Source organism: Hyla sarda, unplaced genomic scaffold, assembly GCF_029499605.1.
Source record: "Hyla sarda isolate aHylSar1 unplaced genomic scaffold, aHylSar1.hap1 scaffold_447, whole genome shotgun sequence".
NCBI classification, from domain to species: domain Eukaryota; kingdom Metazoa; phylum Chordata; class Amphibia; order Anura; family Hylidae; genus Hyla; species Hyla sarda.
The window spans coordinates 169,514-188,185 of record NW_026610460.1 but is presented as its reverse complement, the minus strand read 5'-3'; the positions used below and the strand labels follow the sequence as shown (position 1 = coordinate 188,185).

At 46.5% G+C, this 18,672-nt stretch overlaps 6 non-coding genes and 1 pseudogene across 6 annotated transcripts; all 7 read right to left on the bottom strand.

Annotated features, from left to right (window-relative positions):
* Positions 1 to 1,694: 1,694 nt before the first annotated feature.
* LOC130335026 (U2 spliceosomal RNA) lies at positions 1,695 to 1,885 on the bottom strand. The gene has a single exon (XR_008876736.1). It is a non-coding gene; the product is annotated as a U2 spliceosomal RNA (small nuclear RNA).
* Positions 1,886 to 4,006: 2,121 nt separating this feature from the next.
* Positions 4,007 to 4,197, bottom strand: LOC130335024 (U2 spliceosomal RNA). Its single transcript, XR_008876735.1, has one exon. It is a non-coding gene; the product is annotated as a U2 spliceosomal RNA (small nuclear RNA).
* Positions 4,198 to 6,295: 2,098 nt separating this feature from the next.
* Positions 6,296 to 6,486, bottom strand: LOC130335023 (U2 spliceosomal RNA). The gene has a single exon (XR_008876734.1). It is a non-coding gene; the product is annotated as a U2 spliceosomal RNA (small nuclear RNA).
* A 2,093-nt stretch (positions 6,487 to 8,579) lies between these two features.
* Positions 8,580 to 8,772, bottom strand: LOC130335068 (U2 spliceosomal RNA). Its single transcript, XR_008876773.1, has one exon. It is a non-coding gene; the product is annotated as a U2 spliceosomal RNA (small nuclear RNA).
* A 694-nt stretch (positions 8,773 to 9,466) lies between these two features.
* LOC130335072 (U2 spliceosomal RNA) lies at positions 9,467 to 9,626 on the bottom strand (annotated as a pseudogene).
* A 2,097-nt stretch (positions 9,627 to 11,723) lies between these two features.
* LOC130335022 (U2 spliceosomal RNA) lies at positions 11,724 to 11,914 on the bottom strand. The gene has a single exon (XR_008876733.1). It is a non-coding gene; the product is annotated as a U2 spliceosomal RNA (small nuclear RNA).
* A 2,109-nt stretch (positions 11,915 to 14,023) lies between these two features.
* LOC130335063 (U2 spliceosomal RNA) lies at positions 14,024 to 14,209 on the bottom strand. Its single transcript, XR_008876770.1, has one exon. It is a non-coding gene; the product is annotated as a U2 spliceosomal RNA (small nuclear RNA).
* Between the last annotated feature and the right edge of the window lie 4,463 nt (positions 14,210 to 18,672).

Here is an 18,672-nt window from a genome sequence, read left to right as displayed (position 1 = left end):
CCAAATCTGTTCCCCCCACTCCTGTCTCCGGCTCCTCGGACATCTTCTCCGTCAGAGAAATTTTAGCATCTAAAAAGGTCAGAGGGAAAACCTTCTTTTTAGTGGATTGGGAGGGTTGTGGTCCAGAAGAGAGGTCCTGGGAACCTGAGGACAATATCCTGGACAAAAGTCTGGTCCTCAGGTTCTCAGGCTCCAAGAAGAGGGGGAGACCCAAGGGGGGGGGTACTGTTACGCCGAGCGCTCCGGGTCCCCGCTCCTCCCCGGAGCGCTCGCTACACTCCTCTCACTGCAGCGCTCCGGTCGGTTCCACGGACCCGGGGCGCTGCGATACCGCCTCTGGCCGGGATGCGATTCGCGATGCGGGTAGCGCCCGCTCGCGATGCGCACCCCGGCTCCCGTACCTGACTCGCTCTCCGTCAGTTCTGTCCCGGCGCGCGCGGCCCCGCTCCCTAGGGCGCGCGCGCGCCGGGTCTTTGCGATTTAAAGGGCCACTGCGCCGCTGATTGGCGCAGTGGTTCCAATTAGTGTTTACACCTGTGCACTTCCCTATATCACCTCACTTCCCCTTCACTCCCTCGCCGGATCTTGTTGCCTTAGTGCCAGTGAAAGCGTTTCCTTGTGTGTTCCTAGCCTGTGTTCCAGACCTCCTGCCGTTGCCCCTGACTACGATCCTTGCTGCCTGCCCCGACCTTCTGCTACGTCCGACCTTGCTTCTGTCTACTCCCTTGTACCGCGCCTATCTTCAGCAGCCAGAGAGGTTGAGCCGTTGCTAGGGGATACGACCTGGTCACTACCGCCGCAGCAAGACCATCCCGCTTTGCGGCGGGCTCTGGTGAAAACCAGTAGTGACTTAGAACCGATCCTCTAGCACGGTCCACGCCAATCCCTCTCTGGCACAGAGGATCCACTACCTGCCAGCCGGCATCGTGACACCATGTTGGAGCAGGTTTAGATACAGTCTAAAGCATAGATCTCAAAGTCTGTGCACAGAATTTAGCAAGGGCCTCGCACCTTCTGATGCATCAGGTAGGTGCACTATAGCATAGCCTAACCCTCTGTACTTTGGTCTATATTGATGCGGGACATAGACAGCCAGCTGATGACCAATCCATTAGTGCAATGGATGGCTGGAAGCATTTGTCTTTGCCTTTGCAATACCACAGAAGCAATGCATGGTCAATGTACAGCAATGACACACCTGTGTGAACAGCCAGGAGACCCCCCCATGTTATGTTACATAGTTACATAGTTAGTACGGTCGAAAAAAGACATATGTCCATCAAGTTCAACCAGGGAATTAAGGGGTAGGGGTGTGGCGCGATATTGGGGAAGGGATGAGATTTTATATTTCTTCATAAGCATTAATCTTATTTTGTCAATTAGGAACATTCAGCACCCACCCGCTATCAAGGCAGCTGCCTATCATGTCATGCCCTACCTGCACAGGTGTGCTGGCTACTCAAATGATCCAATTAAGGAGGCCATTTAGTCAGCAGCAGCAGAAGTCCTGTGCCTGGACGCTCCAACAGCGGCCAGACACAAGCAGAAGCAGCAGAAGCAGCAGCAGCACCACCTTTTGTTTTTTGGCTGCAGCAGCAGCAGCAGCAGCAGCAAGGCCCACAGGGCTGGCTAGCTGGCTAGCCAGCAAGCAGGTAGCAATGAAAGTAGGAATCTTTCTTTTTAACCCTGTAAGGGGGTGGTGCACTGTACCCGAAGATACTGCCATATCGGGTCAATGCATAGGGCGACGGAAGCAAGCTTCGAAATCGGCCCCCGTTCTCAAAAATCCATTTAATATATGGTCCCCAGATAGGGGACGTATCAGATATTAAACTGATAAGAACAGATACTACACTTGATCTTAGCCAAAAGGCCGAGAAGCGATAACCGTGAAAGGGGCGGGCCCAACAAGGTCCCCTTCATGGGCACTATCACTGCTTGCTGTCAGGGAGGCTGCCAGACAATTTTCCATGCACACTCTGGGCTGGGGGGCAGTCAACCACCAGTACACACAGCAGAACCTAAACCCATACCATTATTGCTAAGCAGCAAGACAGGGGCCCATTGCACTCCCACGGGGCCTTTTTAAATGCAATCCATAACCCGGATTTGCCAGGAACCCTTCTTACTCCTCCTACTTGCATGTGACACTGGGCTTAGGATCTGCATAGGAAACACACACACAAGCACACACCTACCTTTGTTGCCTGCAGATGCCTCCTTGGCTGTCCCCAAACGGTATCAAACCAACACCCACGGGAAGCTGTAAGCATAGAGGACATGCCTGCACCCCATTGGACTTACCTGTGTGGGTTAAATCCGGGTTATTTGACAACCTATGGCGGTGATGGTTCTGCTCAGGCAGAGCAGTGCTGATGCTCCTCATAAAGCTGTCGCTGCTGTGAAGGTTCTAGGTGACATCACAATCCCTATGGTTACATACACAACAAAGCTGGGTTGTTGTTGTTTACACTCTGCAAGGCCTGTGGAAGTGAGTGACATCATAGCACTGTAGTTCTGAGGGTTCTAGATGGATGCAACAATCTCCTGTTGCTTCTATGAAGGCCATAATAGACGACATCACCAAACAGCTCCATAGTCACATACACAGCAAAGGAGAGATGTTGTTTACACCTAGTGATGTCAGTGGTATTGAGTGACATCACAGCACAGTGCTAAGGCTCCTGGGCCTGGACACAGCAGCGGCTGCAATATCTCAACGGAGAATACGTTTATATATATGTGTGTGTGTGCGCGTATATATATATATATATATATATATATATATATATATATATATATATATATATACATATATATATATATTTTTCTCCGCCGAAATCACTTTTAAACCCATTTCCACCTTTTTTTCCCTTCTCTTCCTCTTACTTTTTTTTCACGTTTTTTTACGTTTTTCTCCTTTTCGCCTCTTTTCTGGGCGTATTATTCTTCTTTTTCTTCTTTTTTTTCGTCTAATGCATACCCCATCAGTGCAGCAATGCTTATTCAATACCGCCAGCAGATGGAGACACTGGGGGATAATTTTCTAAGGATTTATACTGATTTTTCCTGTCTGAATTTGTCGCACAGAAAGTTGCAGGCCAAATATGTGTGACATTTCTGCGACTTTAGCTTCTAGAGCATTTTTACAACATTATACATAGGTGCTGAATACATAAAAAGCGACTGTTCAGCGACAGACAAGTCGCATCGGCTGAAAGTAGGCCAGAATGTCAGTCCATGTTGGAGCAGGTTTAGATACAGTCTAAAGCATAGATCTCAAAGTCTGTGCACAGAATTTAGCAAGGGCCTCGCACCTTCTGATGCATCAGGTAGGTGCACTATAGCATAGCCTAACCCTCTGTACTTTGGTCTATATTGATGCGGGACATAGACAGCCAGCTGATGACCAATCCATTAGTGCAATGGATGGCTGGAAGCATTTGTCTTTGCCTTTGCAATACCACAGAAGCAATGCATGGTCAATGTACAGCAATGACACACCTGTGTGAACAGCCAGGAGACCCCCCCATGTTATGTTACATAGTTACATAGTTAGTACGGTCGAAAAAAGACATATGTCCATCAAGTTCAACCAGGGAATTAAGGGGTAGGGGTGTGGCGCGATATTGGGGAAGGGATGAGATTTTATATTTCTTCATAAGCATTAATCTTATTTTGTCAATTAGGAACATTCAGCACCCACCCGCTATCAAGGCAGCTGCCTATCATGTCATGCCCTACCTGCACAGGTGTGCTGGCTACTCAAATGATCCAATTAAGGAGGCCATTTAGTCAGCAGCAGCAGAAGTCCTGTGCCTGGACGCTCCAACAGCGGCCAGACACAAGCAGAAGCAGCAGAAGCAGCAGCAGCACCACCTTTTGTTTTTTGGCTGCAGCAGCAGCAGCAGCAGCAGCAGCAGCAAGGCCCACAGGGCTGGCTAGCTGGCTAGCCAGCAAGCAGGTAGCAATGAAAGTAGGAATCTTTCTTTTTAACCCTGTAAGGGGGTGGTGCACTGTACCCGAAGATACTGCCATATCGGGTCAATGCATAGGGCGACGGAAGCAAGCTTCGAAATCGGCCCCCGTTCTCAAAAATCCATTTAATATATGGTCCCCAGATAGGGGACGTATCAGATATTAAACTGATAAGAACAGATACTACACTTGATCTTAGCCAAAAGGCCGAGAAGCGATAACCGTGAAAGGGGCGGGCCCAACAAGGTCCCCTTCATGGGCACTATCACTGCTTGCTGTCAGGGAGGCTGCCAGACAATTTTCCATGCACACTCTGGGCTGGGGGGCAGTCAACCACCAGTACACACAGCAGAACCTAAACCCATACCATTATTGCTAAGCAGCAAGACAGGGGCCCATTGCACTCCCACGGGGCCTTTTTAAATGCAATCCATAACCCGGATTTGCCAGGAACCCTTCTTACTCCTCCTACTTGCATGTGACACTGGGCTTAGGATCTGCATAGGAAACACACACACAAGCACACACCTACCTTTGTTGCCTGCAGATGCCTCCTTGGCTGTCCCCAAACGGTATCAAACCAACACCCACGGGAAGCTGTAAGCATAGAGGACATGCCTGCACCCCATTGGACTTACCTGTGTGGGTTAAATCCGGGTTATTTGACAACCTATGGCGGTGATGGTTCTGCTCAGGCAGAGCAGTGCTGATGCTCCTCATAAAGCTGTCGCTGCTGTGAAGGTTCTAGGTGACATCACAATCCCTATGGTTACATACACAACAAAGCTGGGTTGTTGTTGTTTACACTCTGCAAGGCCTGTGGAAGTGAGTGACATCATAGCACTGTAGTTCTGAGGGTTCTAGATGGATGCAACAATCTCCTGTTGCTTCTATGAAGGCCATAATAGACGACATCACCAAACAGCTCCATAGTCACATACACAGCAAAGGAGAGATGTTGTTTACACCTAGTGATGTCAGTGGTATTGAGTGACATCACAGCACAGTGCTAAGGCTCCTGGGCCTGGACACAGCAGCGGCTGCAATATCTCAACGGAGAATACGTTTATATATATGTGTGTGTGTGCGCGTATATATATATATATATATATATATATATATATATATATATATATTTCTCCGCCGAAATCACTTTTAAACCCATTTCCACCTTTTTTTCCCTTCTCTTCCTCTTACTTTTTTTTCACGTTTTTTTACGTTTTTCTCCTTTTCGCCTCTTTTCTGGGCGTATTATTCTTCTTTTTCTTCTTTTTTTTCGTCTAATGCATACCCCATCAGTGCAGCAATGCTTATTCAATACCGCCAGCAGATGGAGACACTGGGGGATAATTTTCTAAGGATTTATACTGATTTTTCCTGTCTGAATTTGTCGCACAGAAAGTTGCAGGCCAAATATGTGTGACATTTCTGCGACTTTAGCTTCTAGAGCATTTTTACAACATTATACATAGGTGCTGAATACATAAAAAGCGACTGTTCAGCGACAGACAAGTCGCATCGGCTGAAAGTAGGCCAGAATGTCAGTCCATGTTGGAGCAGGTTTAGATACAGTCTAAAGCATAGATCTCAAAGTCTGTGCACAGAATTTAGCAAGGGCCTCGCACCTTCTGATGCATCAGGTAGGTGCACTATAGCATAGCCTAACCCTCTGTACTTTGGTCTATATTGATGCGGGACATAGACAGCCAGCTGATGACCAATCCATTAGTGCAATGGATGGCTGGAAGCATTTGTCTTTGCCTTTGCAATACCACAGAAGCAATGCATGGTCTATGTACAGCAATGACACACCTGTGTGAACAGCCAGGAGACCCCCCCATGTTATGTTACATAGTTACATAGTTAGTACGGTCGAAAAAAGACATATGTCCATCAAGTTCAACCAGGGAATTAAGGGGTAGGGGTGTGGCGCGATATTGGGGAAGGGATGAGATTTTATATTTCTTCATAAGCATTAATCTTATTTTGTCAATTAGGAACATTCAGCACCCACCCGCTATCAAGGCAGCTGCCTATCATGTCATGCCCTACCTGCACAGGTGTGCTGGCTACTCAAATGATCCAATTAAGGAGGCCATTTAGTCAGCAGCAGCAGAAGTCCTGTGCCTGGACGCTCCAACAGCGGCCAGACACAAGCAGAAGCAGCAGAAGCAGCAGCAGCACCACCTTTTGTTTTTTGGCTGCAGCAGCAGCAGCAGCAGCAGCAGCAGCAGCAAGGCCCACAGGGCTGGCTAGCTGGCTAGCCAGCAAGCAGGTAGCAATGAAAGTAGGAATCTTTCTTTTTAACCCTGTAAGGGGGTGGTGCACTGTACCCGAAGATACTGCCATATCGGGTCAATGCATAGGGCGACGGAAGCAAGCTTCGAAATCGGCCCCCGTTCTCAAAAATCCATTTAATATATGGTCCCCAGATAGGGGACGTATCAGATATTAAACTGATAAGAACAGATACTACACTTGATCTTAGCCAAAAGGCCGAGAAGCGATAACCGTGAAAGGGGCGGGCCCAACAAGGTCCCCTTCATGGGCACTATCACTGCTTGCTGTCAGGGAGGCTGCCAGACAATTTTCCATGCACACTCTGGGCTGGGGGGCAGTCAACCACCAGTACACACAGCAGAACCTAAACCCATACCATTATTGCTAAGCAGCAAGACAGGGGCCCATTGCACTCCCACGGGGCCTTTTTAAATGCAATCCATAACCCGGATTTGCCAGGAACCCTTCTTACTCCTCCTACTTGCATGTGACACTGGGCTTAGGATCTGCATAGGAAACACACACACAAGCACACACCTACCTTTGTTGCCTGCAGATGCCTCCTTGGCTGTCCCCAAACGGTATCAAACCAACACCCACGGGAAGCTGTAAGCATAGAGGACATGCCTGCACCCCATTGGACTTACCTGTGTGGGTTAAATCCGGGTTATTTGACAACCTATGGCGGTGATGGTTCTGCTCAGGCAGAGCAGTGCTGATGCTCCTCATAAAGCTGTCGCTGCTGTGAAGGTTCTAGGTGACATCACAATCCCTATGGTTACATACACAACAAAGCTGGGTTGTTGTTGTTTACACTCTGCAAGGCCTGTGGAAGTGAGTGACATCATAGCACTGTAGTTCTGAGGGTTCTAGATGGATGCAACAATCTCCTGTTGCTTCTATGAAGGCCATAATAGACGACATCACCAAACAGCTCCATAGTCACATACACAGCAAAGGAGAGATGTTGTTTACACCTAGTGATGTCAGTGGTATTGAGTGACATCACAGCACAGTGCTAAGGCTCCTGGGCCTGGACACAGCAGCGGCTGCAATATCTCAACGGAGAATAAGTTTATATATATGTGTGTGTGTGCGCGTATATATATATATATATATATATATATATATATATATATATATTTCTCCGCCGAAATCACTTTTAAACCCATTTCCACCTTTTTTTCCCTTCTCTTCCTCTTACTTTTTTTTCACGTTTTTTTACGTTTTTCTCCTTTTCGCCTCTTTTCTGGGCGTATTATTCTTCTTTTTCTTCTTTTTTTTCGTCTAATGCATACCCCATCAGTGCAGCAATGCTTATTCAATACCGCCAGCAGATGGAGACACTGGGGGATAATTTTCTAAGGATTTATACTGATTTTTCCTGTCTGAATTTGTCGCACAGAAAGTTGCAGGCCAAATATGTGTGACATTTCTGCGACTTTAGCTTCTAGAGCATTTTTACAACATTATACATAGGTGCTGAATACATAAAAAGCGACTGTTCAGCGACAGACAAGTCGCATCGGCTGAAAGTAGGCCAGAATGTCAGTCCATGTTGGAGCAGGTTTAGATACAGTCTAAAGCATAGATCTCAAAGTCTGTGCACAGAATTTAGCAAGGGCCTCGCACCTTCTGATGCATCAGGTAGGTGCACTATAGCATAGCCTAACCCTCTGTACTTTGGTCTATATTGATGCGGGACATAGACAGCCAGCTGATGACCAATCCATTAGTGCAATGGATGGCTGGAAGCATTTGTCTTTGCCTTTGCAATACCACAGAAGCAATGCATGGTCAATGTACAGCAATGACACACCTGTGTGAACAGCCAGGAGACCCCCCCATGTTATGTTACATAGTTACATAGTTAGTACGGTCGAAAAAAGACATATGTCCATCAAGTTCAACCAGGGAATTAAGGGGTAGGGGTGTGGCGCGATATTGGGGAAGGGATGAGATTTTATATTTCTTCATAAGCATTAATCTTATTTTGTCAATTAGGAACATTCAGCACCCACCCGCTATCAAGGCAGCTGCCTATCATGTCATGCCCTACCTGCACAGGTGTGCTGGCTACTCAAATGATCCAATTAAGGAGGCCATTTAGTCAGCAGCAGCAGAAGTCCTGTGCCTGGACGCTCCAACAGCGGCCAGACACAAGCAGAAGCAGCAGAAGCAGCAGCAGCACCACCTTTTGTTTTTTGGCTGCAGCAGCAGCAGCAGCAGCAGCAGCAGCAAGGCCCACAGGGCTGGCTAGCTGGCTAGCCAGCAAGCAGGTAGCAATGAAAGTAGGAATCTTTCTTTTTAACCCTGTAAGGGGGTGGTGCACTGTACCCGAAGATACTGCCATATCGGGTCAATGCATAGGGCGACGGAAGCAAGCTTCGAAATCGGCCCCCGTTCTCAAAAATCCATTTAATATATGGTCCCCAGATAGGGGACGTATCAGATATTAAACTGATAAGAACAGATTTTTTTTTTTTTTTTTTTTTTTTTTTATCTAAAGCCGAGGAACGTGCTTTCGATTCACCCAAAGTGCAAGAAAAAGTGCAAACGTGTTACACTAAAAAAAACGTGCACAAAGGATGCGGTCTATCGCAAGCCCTTCTCCGATAGGAGAGAGGCCCCCCAACAAACCTTACCCTTCGCCTCCGGACCAAAAGGTACCTGCGAGGTTCCAGGTTCGATGTCCCTTTTCGCCGAAGCTACTAGGGGACCACAAATGCTCCCGGCATCCCCCTTGGCGTTGGCCAAGGTATCTGCCCGCAGAGCCGATTACGGTAGGTACCCTGCCAAAGCAGGAGTACCCGGGGTGTTTGCAGGGAGGTGCGGAACCTAATGGCCACACACACCTCCCCTAGACCGCCAGGAGGGACACCCAGAAGGGCTACCGCATCCTGACAAATCCTGTGAACACACAACACGCAAAAAGTGACACAGTGAGACAAAAAAGAAATAAATAAGTGAATGTGTGCAGATATACTGCCCGGACATCCGGCCGGATCTATAAAAATTTCTCTGATCCTAGCCAGAAGGCCGGGAATCAAGAGGTGAGTGCCACAAGGTGAAGAGATTATGGTGCCCGTGCTTCAACTCAGTGAGCCTATTCTCCCAGTGAGTTTCGGCACCTCGGGGTCACCACTCCCCGAGGCACAAAAGTACCTCGGCTCTAGACCCTCTCAGCCTCATGGCGAGACCCGGAGGGAACAGGTCACATCGGGGCAGCCGTCGAGCTGATTCCTCAGAACCAGCCCCGGAAAGCCCTGGTACACCTGCATCCTCCATGCAGCACCCATCCCCACCAGCATGAAAACTGATAAGAACAGATACTACACTTGATCTTAGCCAAAAGGCCGAGAAGCGATAACCGTGAAAGGGGCGGGCCCAACAAGGTCCCCTTCATGGGCACTATCACTGCTTGCTGTCAGGGAGGCTGCCAGACAATTTTCCATGCACACTCTGGGCTGGGGGGCAGTCAACCACCAGTACACACAGCAGAACCTAAACCCATACCATTATTGCTAAGCAGCAAGACAGGGGCCCATTGCACTCCCACGGGGCCTTTTTAAATGCAATCCATAACCCGGATTTGCCAGGAACCCTTCTTACTCCTCCTACTTGCATGTGACACTGGGCTTAGGATCTGCATAGGAAACACACACACAAGCACACACCTACCTTTGTTGCCTGCAGATGCCTCCTTGGCTGTCCCCAAACGGTATCAAACCAACACCCACGGGAAGCTGTAAGCATAGAGGACATGCCTGCACCCCATTGGACTTACCTGTGTGGGTTAAATCCGGGTTATTTGACAACCTATGGCGGTGATGGTTCTGCTCAGGCAGAGCAGTGCTGATGCTCCTCATAAAGCTGTCGCTGCTGTGAAGGTTCTAGGTGACATCACAATCCCTATGGTTACATACACAACAAAGCTGGGTTGTTGTTGTTTACACTCTGCAAGGCCTGTGGAAGTGAGTGACATCATAGCACTGTAGTTCTGAGGGTTCTAGATGGATGCAACAATCTCCTGTTGCTTCTATGAAGGCCATAATAGACGACATCACCAAACAGCTCCATAGTCACATACACAGCAAAGGAGAGATGTTGTTTACACCTAGTGATGTCAGTGGTATTGAGTGACATCACAGCACAGTGCTAAGGCTCCTGGGCCTGGACACAGCAGCGGCTGCAATATCTCAACGGAGAATACGTTTATATATATGTGTGTGTGTGCGCGTATATATATATATATATATATATATATATATATATATATATATTTCTCCGCCGAAATCACTTTTAAACCCATTTCCACCTTTTTTTCCCTTCTCTTCCTCTTACTTTTTTTTCACGTTTTTTTACGTTTTTCTCCTTTTCGCCTCTTTTCTGGGCGTATTATTCTTCTTTTTCTTCTTTTTTTTCGTCTAATGCATACCCCATCAGTGCAGCAATGCTTATTCAATACCGCCAGCAGATGGAGACACTGGGGGATAATTTTCTAAGGATTTATACTGATTTTTCCTGTCTGAATTTGTCGCACAGAAAGTTGCAGGCCAAATATGTGTGACATTTCTGCGACTTTAGCTTCTAGAGCATTTTTACAACATTATACATAGGTGCTGAATACATAAAAAGCGACTGTTCAGCGACAGACAAGTCGCATCGGCTGAAAGTAGGCCAGAATGTCAGTCCATGTTGGAGCAGGTTTAGATACAGTCTAAAGCATAGATCTCAAAGTCTGTGCACAGAATTTAGCAAGGGCCTCGCACCTTCTGATGCATCAGGTAGGTGCACTATAGCATAGCCTAACCCTCTGTACTTTGGTCTATATTGATGCGGGACATAGACAGCCAGCTGATGACCAATCCATTAGTGCAATGGATGGCTGGAAGCATTTGTCTTTGCCTTTGCAATACCACAGAAGCAATGCATGGTCAATGTACAGCAATGACACACCTGTGTGAACAGCCAGGAGACCCCCCCCATGTTATGTTACATAGTTACATAGTTAGTACGGTCGAAAAAAGACATATGTCCATCAAGTTCAACCAGGGAATTAAGGGGTAGGGGTGTGGCGCGATATTGGGGAAGGGATGAGATTTTATATTTCTTCATAAGCATTAATCTTATTTTGTCAATTAGGAACATTCAGCACCCACCCGCTATCAAGGCAGCTGCCTATCATGTCATGCCCTACCTGCACAGGTGTGCTGGCTACTCAAATGATCCAATTAAGGAGGCCATTTAGTCAGCAGCAGCAGAAGTCCTGTGCCTGGACGCTCCAACAGCGGCCAGACACAAGCAGAAGCAGCAGAAGCAGCAGCAGCACCACCTTTTGTTTTTTGGCTGCAGCAGCAGCAGCAGCAGCAGCAGCAGCAGCAAGGCCCACAGGGCTGGCTAGCTGGCAAGCCAGCAAGCAGGTAGCAATGAAAGTAGGAATCTTTCTTTTTAACCCTGTAAGGGGGTGGTGCACTGTACCCGAAGATACTGCCATATCGGGTCAATGCATAGGGCGACGGAAGCAAGCTTCGAAATCGGCCCCCGTTCTCAAAAATCCATTTAATATATGGTCCCCAGATAGGGGACGTATCAGATATTAAACTGATAAGAACAGATACTACACTTGATCTTAGCCAAAAGGCCGAGAAGCGATAACCGTGAAAGGGGCGGGCCCAACAAGGTCCCCTTCATGGGCACTATCACTGCTTGCTGTCAGGGAGGCTGCCAGACAATTTTCCATGCACACTCTGGGCTGGGGGGCAGTCAACCACCAGTACACACAGCAGAACCTAAACCCATACCATTATTGCTAAGCAGCAAGACAGGGGCCCATTGCACTCCCACGGGGCCTTTTTAAATGCAATCCATAACCCGGATTTGCCAGGAACCCTTCTTACTCCTCCTACTTGCATGTGACACTGGGCTTAGGATCTGCATAGGAAACACACACACAAGCACACACCTACCTTTGTTGCCTGCAGATGCCTCCTTGGCTGTCCCCAAACGGTATCAAACCAACACCCACGGGAAGCTGTAAGCATAGAGGACATGCCTGCACCCCATTGGACTTACCTGTGTGGGTTAAATCCGGGTTATTTGACAACCTATGGCGGTGATGGTTCTGCTCAGGCAGAGCAGTGCTGATGCTCCTCATAAAGCTGTCGCTGCTGTGAAGGTTCTAGGTGACATCACAATCCCTATGGTTACATACACAACAAAGCTGGGTTGTTGTTGTTTACACTCTGCAAGGCCTGTGGAAGTGAGTGACATCATAGCACTGTAGTTCTGAGGGTTCTAGATGGATGCAACAATCTCCTGTTGCTTCTATGAAGGCCATAATAGACGACATCACCAAACAGCTCCATAGTCACATACACAGCAAAGGAGAGATGTTGTTTACACCTAGTGATGTCAGTGGTATTGAGTGACATCACAGCACAGTGCTAAGGCTCCTGGGCCTGGACACAGCAGCGGCTGCAATATCTCAACGGAGAATACGTTTATATATATGTGTGTGTGTGCGCGTATATATATATATATATATATATATATATATATATATATATATATATATATATATATATTTCTCCGCCGAAATCACTTTTAAACCCATTTCCACCTTTTTTTCCCTTCTCTTCCTCTTACTTTTTTTTCACGTTTTTTTACGTTTTTCTCCTTTTCGCCTCTTTTCTGGGCGTATTATTCTTCTTTTTCTTCTTTTTTTTCGTCTAATGCATACCCCATCAGTGCAGCAATGCTTATTCAATACCGCCAGCAGATGGAGACACTGGGGGATAATTTTCTAAGGATTTATACTGATTTTTCCTGTCTGAATTTGTCGCACAGAAAGTTGCAGGCCAAATATGTGTGACATTTCTGCGACTTTAGCTTCTAGAGCATTTTTACAACATTATACATAGGTGCTGAATACATAAAAAGCGACTGTTCAGCGACAGACAAGTCGCATCGGCTGAAAGTAGGCCAGAATGTCAGTCCATGTTGGAGCAGGTTTAGATACAGTCTAAAGCATAGATCTCAAAGTCTGTGCACAGAATTTAGCAAGGGCCGCGCACCTTCTGATGCATCGGGTAGGTGCACTATAGCATAGCCTAACCCTCTGTACTTTGGTCTATATTGATGCGGGACATAGACAGCCAGCTGATGACCAATCCATTAGTGCAATGGATGGCTGGAAGCATTTGTCTTTGCCTTTGCAATACCACAGAAGCAATGCATGGTCAATGTACAGCAATGACACACCTGTGTGAACAGCCAGGAGACCCCCCCATGTTATGTTACATAGTTACATAGTTAGTACGGTCGAAAAAAGACATATGTCCATCAAGTTCAACCAGGGAATTAAGGGGTAGGGGTGTGGCGCGATATTGGGGAAGGGATGAGATTTTATATTTCTTCATAAGCATTAATCTTATTTTGTCAATTAGGAACATTCAGCACCCACCCGCTATCAAGGCAGCTGCCTATCATGTCATGCCCTACCTGCACAGGTGTGCTGGCTACTCAAATGATCCAATTAAGGAGGCCATTTAGTCAGCAGCAGCAGAAGTCCTGTGCCTGGACGCTCCAACAGCGGCCAGACACAAGCAGAAGCAGCAGAAGCAGCAGCAGCACCACCTTTTGTTTTTTGGCTGCAGCAGCAGCAGCAGCAGCAGCAGCAGCAAGGCCCACAGGGCTGGCTAGCTGGCTAGCCAGCAAGCAGGTAGCAATGAAAGTAGGAATCTTTCTTTTTAACCCTGTAAGGGGGTGGTGCACTGTACCCGAAGATACTGCCATATCGGGTCAATGCATAGGGCGACGGAAGCAAGCTTCGAAATCGGCCCCCGTTCTCAAAAATCCATTTAATATATGGTCCCCAGATAGGGGACGTATCAGATATTAAACTGATAAGAACAGATAAGGTTTCAACAAAATTTTATTGAATAAATAAGAAACCATACAAAATTTAAAATGCAAAATAATAAAAGGTTCACAAAAGTTTTAAAATACAAATAATAAAACCAGTAATAAAAGGAGAAAAAATAAAAATGGCAGGATAAAACATTATACAAATGTCATAAAAACTGATTATACTGTTATTTCGTTCCATAGAGGCAGACACCACATGGATGCTGCCTCGCTGGCCCCCAACTGTTTCTTGTCTCTTAGGTAATAGATGTACATCTCACTCAGGGCCAGCTTTATACAGTTTTTAACATCAATAAAATCATGTTTAAAAAGTAAGATGTTCCTAACTTTCCAGATGGCATTTTTAAAACAATTAATAATCATCCAGCAGATCATCTGCTGTTTAAAATTGGGGCAGTTAAAAAGACCGTAAAAGACACATTCGTGATTAAAATGTTTTAGGCCGCAGGCCCACTTCAAAAGTGGGCCTACCTTCCTCCAAAGCTCCCGTGCAAAAGGGCAGTTCCAAAATATGTGCAGCACCGTTTCGTCCACTCCGCAGCCATCTCTCGGGCACTTGGCTCTCGCCACCAGTCCTCGCCTGTGCTGGAACTCACGAGTAGGGAGGCACTGGTGGACGATTGCCCAGGCAAGATCCCTGTGTACATTCGCCAGAAACTTCCCGTACACGTTCCGCCATACCTTTTTGGATCTTGCCTGTGTGAAATTGGACACTGCCAGGGTAACCTCACTCCGCCTGAGGACCTTTGATACCTTTCTCTGGTCCCCCAGTATGTCAGGCTCCAAATCTTGGAGACCTAGGAGCCTGACTGTCTTTTCCAACACCACATAATGTTTTGGGGGACACAGAAGCACCGGAGCGTTCAGAGGGATGCGCAACCATCTTTTAAAAACCATGCCCGCAGCGTACCTTAAAAAGCAGCTAAAAATGCCATCGGATTTAATAATTTTAAAACAGAAACAGAAATACTTTATGTAAAAGAAAGTAAAAAGGTTAGGAACATCTTTCCCGCCATTATCTTTACTTTTGTACATAAAATCACGCTTTAATTTCTCCATTTTTGAACCCCATAAAAAAGAAAAAACAATTCTAGTTACTTTTTTAATGTATAAAATAGATGGAGGAAATACCATGGCAATGTATAGCATAATAGGGAGTAAAACCATCTTTATTATTAAAATCTTCCCCTCCATGGTAAGGTTTCTAAGATTCCACATTAAAATCTTCTTCTCCATCTTAGCTATAGCTGAATCCCAGTTAGGGCTCCCATCATTGACCTGGTTAAAAACAATACCTAAAACTTTAATTTGATCCTGTTGCATTGTGACTCCTGGGGTGATGGATGAATCCCAGGAGCCAATATAAAAACAGTCACATTTATCTGTGTTTAGCTTAAAACCAGAGACCTCGCAGAAATAGCTGGTGTTCCTCAATGCCCCCCTCATGGATGGAGAGTCCGGGCACAGTATGGTGACATCATCCATGTACCCCAACACCTTTAGATGGGTCCCTCCTCCACCAGGTATCGGTACGCCTCTTACTACCCGGTCTTTTCTGAGGAGGGCCATCAGTGGTTCGATTGCGCAAATAAAAAGGAGTGGGGACAGGGGGCAGCCCTGTTTGACACCTGATAAAAGAGGAACACCGCTGGTTAAAAAGCCATTAACAGAGACTTGACTAAAACAGGATCGGTATAAAAGCATGATTCGGCTTAAAATCGTTTCAGGCACTGCCATCTTTTTAAGAACTAAAAACAGGTATTCATGGGAGACCCTATCAAAGGCTTTTTCAAAGTCTAAGGATAAAATTGCTACAGTTTGATTTCTATCCTTAAAATACCATAAAACATCTCTTAAAATATTTAGGGATTCAGCTATAGACCTTCCAGGTACCCCACAAACCTGATTTGGGTGAATTAATTTATGAATAAAAGGTTTAAAACGGACAGCTAATAACTTGGCTAAAACTTTATAATCGACATTTAAAAGTGTGATGGGGCGCCAATTTTTTAGCATATCCTTTTCACCCTTTTTAAAAAGTAATGATACAATCCCCCTCCTCCAGGAAGGGGGAAGTTCATTAACAATAAAAGTTTCTTTATACAATAAAACCATATCATCCTTTAAAATATCCCAAAAAGCTAAATAAAATTCGATGGGTAAACCATCTTCCCCAGGGGCCTTCCCACTAGAAAAACTTTTAAAAACAAATAAAAGTTCATCTAAGTTAAGATCACGGGATAAAACCTCCTGGTCTAAAACATCTAGCTTAAAATCAAGGGAATTAAGAACATGTTCTAAAAAGGATGGATTAAGATCTTTCTTATTAAAAAGAAGCTGGTAGAAGTTAAAAACTGCATCTAACATGCCTTTTGGAGTGGATTCACCCTCAAGGTTTTGGATGATATCCCTCCTATTCATCACTTTTTTAAAAAAGAAACGGGAACATTTCTCGCCCTCCTCCAGGTGCTGCACATGTGAGTTAAAAATGATTTGTTTCCCTTTCTTTTCTATGGCATGTTTTATTTCAGTTTTAAGGTTTAAAATATCATTTTCTACATCCATACCAGCTTCTTTCAATTTAAAAAGTACATTTAAACGCATGTTAAGAACATAAAACCACTGTTTTTCCATTTTTGCCTTCTTCTTACCTGCTTTGATAAAAAAAAATCTGATTTTAGATTTGGTGCCCTCCCACCAGTGCAGCATAGGCTCGTGGGGTTTTCTTTGTGATTGCCAGCATTGGTAGGTCCGCACAAACTCCTCTTTTATCTCAGGGTCCTCTAGGAGTGTGGTGTTTAATCTCCAGAGGCCCCTTTTTGCTTTTTGCTCCCCCTCTAGCTCCAGGCCCACCAAGAGGAGCTTATGATCAGAGAAGATATTCTGCTCGAGTGTGCATTTCAGGGGTTTAAAAGCTCTAGAGGAAAAAATAAAATCGATTCTGGAGCTCACTCTTCCATTGGACCATGTGGCGCCTGGGTCCTCCGGCAAGAGATCCTTCCAGCAATCTTTCAAATTAAAATCATCAATAAAATTTTTAAGCAGGTAAGAAGTGCGGTCTTTACGATTAATATCCCCACCCTGCCGGTGTTCCCCATCACGTATGCAGTTAAAATCACCTCCCACCAGCAGGGGGGAAGACCCAACACAAAACAGTGGTAAAATTTCAAATAGTTCTGCCCGCTCCTGTTTATCAGGAGGGGCATACACATTTAAAACACGAATTAAAAGTCCATTAAAATATAGATGAATTAAAAGAGCTCTGCCAGGCACAATCTCAGTTACTGTATGAATAGAAAAGGACTGGCCTCGGCAGAGCAGCCCAACACCCACAGAACGACAGTCATTTGCACCGGACCATATGGATGGGCCCAGCTTCCAGTCTTCTTTTAAGTCTTTATAGTCCATTTTACTAGGGATTCCACATTCTTGTAGCAGGCAAAGGTCAAAGTCACATGTCTCTAGATAAGAAAATAAAGCAGCCCTGCGATCAGGGCTCTTTAAGGACCTCACATTGAGTGAGGCAATTTTTACAGGGATAGGCATAGTTTATGGAGAGTCCGTGCTTGGAGAATCAAAGTCAATAATAAGCTGCGTACCGTCATCCCCCGCCTGCGGGGTCATCAGCTCCTTGATGTTCTGAGGGTCGGAGCTTGAGATCGATGATGCCCCGACCCTGAGCTCGCTCTCGTCCGAACTACGGCACGCCGCTTTCCTTTGAATGTCTTCCTCTTCTTCTTCTCTTTGTCTTTTAAATGTCACACTGCTGTCCATATCCTCTGCGTTGCTCTCACTCGATGTAATCTCTGGCCCCCGGCTGATGGATCTGCGTCTTCTTTCATCATTTGACGACTGGAACTGCTGCACAGGGGCCTGTGAGGCCTCTTTTCCGGAACCTTTGCCGCTACCTTGGGAAGTTTTCATCGCTTGTTCCCCAGCAAGCGTTGCTGAGGACTGTTGCTCCAACTTCCCCATCGATCGACGATGGCCAGTTTTACCCACCGGGTCCACTGCTGGCGGGGCAGCAAACCCTGGTTTGGCGCCACTTGTCTTCTTGGCCCTGTCCTGTATAGGCGGAGTAACAGGACCGGGCTCAGACCTGGCCACCTGGCTCCCCTTCCGGCGGGCTTTCACCGGGGCCTCTTCGTCCGGAGCAGGGCGACCCTGGGCCAAGCCAGTACCTGGCTTATGCTGCAATTTTGGGTCCACTTTTGCCCCCACCGAGGCCCGTCGGCTGCCACCCGCCACAGGTGAGCCCCCTTCAGAAGTTTCGGCGGGCTCTTGAGCCAGGTAGGAAGTCGATCGACGTCTTTCAATTTCCCGGGCAGTAAACTCGATCACCCGCCCGGGCTTCGTGGAATCCCCATGGCCTCCCCCTAGCACTACCACCGGTGGGCCCCCCGATGGAGCACCAGAGGTCTTGGGCCTGGACCCATCAGTACCTGCCATCTGGGGTTTGGGCATCTTAAAAAAGGACGTCTTTTG